Source organism: Pipistrellus hanaki (genome assembly GCF_964339955.1).
Source record: "Pipistrellus hanaki genome assembly, chromosome: 2".
In the NCBI taxonomy this organism is placed as follows: Eukaryota; Metazoa; Chordata; class Mammalia; order Chiroptera; family Vespertilionidae; genus Pipistrellus; species Pipistrellus hanaki.
In genome coordinates this window covers 51092721-51095576 of record NC_140504.1, presented here as the reverse complement: position 1 = coordinate 51095576, position 2856 = coordinate 51092721, and the positions used below count along the sequence as shown (strand labels likewise).

At 40.1% G+C, this 2856-nt stretch overlaps 1 pseudogene across 1 annotated transcript; it reads right to left on the bottom strand.

Moving 5' to 3' along the window:
• Positions 1 to 1571: 1571 nt before the first annotated feature.
• LOC311616396 (securin-like) lies at positions 1572 to 2541 on the bottom strand (annotated as a pseudogene). Its single transcript has one exon. The product of its transcript is annotated as a securin-like (transcript).
• Between the last annotated feature and the right edge of the window lie 315 nt (positions 2542 to 2856).

Sequence of the window (2856 nt, the reverse complement as noted above, 5' to 3'; positions counted from 1 at the left end):
GGCCCATTATCAGTTTTAATAATTTTTGGAATTCCCATGACGGGGAAAATCAACTAAGTAATGATTAATGACCTGTTTTGCCGTTTTGCCTGTAGATGCAGTAGCCCATATTACTTTTGAAAAAGTATCTACAGAGACATGTAATGCCCCGAGGCATCCAAAGGGATTATAATGCGTTACACTCATTTGCCAGATATGATCTCTCAGCAAACCTCTGGGGTTGACTCCTGTGTTAGGCCCTTGAGGTAGATGTAACATGCAAGTTGGACATTTCTTAATATCTGTTTTGTCTGTTGTCGAGTGATTGAGAATTGTTTAGACAACATTTTGGCAGGCTGATGTAAAAGCTTATGAGATGCTAAGGCTTCTTTTAATAAAGCAACCAGATGATCAGCCTGTGCATTTCCTTTGGTTAAAGGACCAGGCAAAACACTATGAGCCCTGATATGAGTGAAATAAAAAGGATATTTTCTCTGTTTTACAATCTGCTGAACTTGTTTGAATAGTAAAAATAAACTTTGGTCACTAAGCCATTTCAGCCGCGCAGTTTCAATTCTATTCACTAAGTTCGAAGCATAAAAGGAATCAGAGACTATATTAAGAGGCTCTTGGAAATCCTGCAATGCAGCCTTAATAGCTTCTAGTTCAATTCTCTGTACAGAAGTATGACTGGTCAGTATGACTCAGTCTGAATTTATTGTATGATAGGCAGCTTTCCCATTTGATGATCCATCAGTAAAAACAGTTAAAGTTCCAGGAATAGGTTCCTGCCTAGTATTTTTTGGTATAATTATGGCGGTATTATATAAAAACTGTAGTAATTTATGTTTTAATAGGTGACAGCTAAGTTCCCCTGAATATCCACTTAACCCAATTTGCCAATTTATATCAGTTTGAAATAACATTTCTAATTGCTTCCCAGTGAGGGTGAGGTAGATACACTGGGGCTCTTCCCCTCTAAGCTGTTTACAACGTTTCCTAATTTGAAATAATAATTGGGCTAACAGTTCTACATATGTAAACCGCAGTTTTAGAGGATTGATGTCCTAGGTGGACCCATTCAACAATGGCAGGAGAAATGCCTAGCATTTTCACAAGCTTTGTAAATGAATTACACTATAGTTTTTTCTGCTCCACACATATTTCTACCACCTCAAGTTGTAACACATCTTAGCAGATTCTACTTCAGTTCATACTGAAATAATGTTTTCTCAATGCCTTTGAAAATCACTTTTTTAAAAACAACTTTTTTGAGGTTTAATTCACCTATCACACAGCACACTCATTTAAAGTGTGTGATTTCATTTAAAAACATTCTTATAGTTGTTTCACAAAGGCTTTTCACAGAGGCCAATTCTTCAGTCGCTTCAAATTTGTCACTGACACGTTGAATGAAGAGCTGAATGGTATTGGTAACATCTGTCAACTCATCAATAAACCAAGGAAAACCACTCAAAGTTATGTGCCTTGTTTATTAATGAACCATTAGATACTATCCTCAATGTTCTCAACTCTCTGAGCAACTGTTCTTGCTGCAGCAGTCTTTTTTTTTTTTTTTTTCCTGTTGAAGAATGTCTTTATTAATACAAACTATTCCTACATACACACTATAAAGCACTAAGAAACTTAAATCTCTAAGTCATAGCAAACAGGTGGCAGTTCAACATCCAGAGTCGACAGAAGGCTTGAGGGAGACTGGAACGGATCGGACTTCCATGGCAGAGAAGGCGCCTTCAGGGGTGAAGGGGGCCCAGGTGTAACAGCTTTTCAAGTGTCCTGTCCTCGTCAACAATCATGAGAGGCACTCCACTCAAGGGGAGCTGTGTGATCGAGTTCTTCAGGCAGGTTGAAGCTCTCAAAATCGAGAGGATTGAAGGGAAATAATTTTTCTATTTCTGGATAGGTGTCCTCTGAGGCAGGAACAGAGCCTTTTGCTGTAAGAGTCTTCCTGGTCATCATTTTATTAATAGCAGAGAAGGTTGTCTGTTTCTCTTTGACAGGTGCATCACTCTTTACTGACTTTTCTGTAGCTCTGTGGACAGTTCCCAAAGCCTTTCTGAGAGCCTTAAGCAAGGCTGGAGGAGCATCAATGTGTTGAAACCTGAGATCTCCCATCTAACGCTTTGAAGGTCAAGGCCAGGAGGGACCCCAGCTTCAGCTGCTCTTAGGAGTCGCTCGCGCCTAGTTCTTCATTTTCCTTATCCACAAAGATCAGTAGCCATTCTGTATTAAGTTGGGATCCACAGCCCACATTTCCCATGATTCAGCCTCGCTGCCACGGTCTTAAACGAGTTTCTTTCCTCTGGACACATTGCGTGGGCTGCTTTGCTCAAACACAACTTAATTAACTCATTCCTAATGACTTTTCTTGCTTGCCTAACAAACAAGCCACTTGGAAACTTGCTCTGATTGCAGCCTAATTTTTGTTACTTAATTTTAGGAATAAATTCTGCTGTGATGAGACATTCCATTTAAAATTTCATTTTTTTTCTTCTGATGGCTGCTTTCCTTTGAGTTGGAAATATTGTGATATGTCTTTAGTCTGGAAATATTAACAGAATCTATTATTTCAGCCCACCTATAGTGTCATGGTCTAATGCAGGGGTCCTCAAACTTTTTAAAGTGGGGGCCAGATCACAGTCCCTCAGAGAGCTGGAGGGCCGGACTATATGAACTACTAATTCCTACTGTAACACCTCGGCTGCGCTCACTGCCCAAAAAACCTGGCGGGCCGGATCAGACTCCTCTGCGGGCCGCATGTGGCCCGCGGGCCGTAGTTTGAAGACCCCTGGTCTAATGAGTAATGCTTTGCCATCTAATTGGATAACAAAATAATGCATATTTCAAAATAATCCA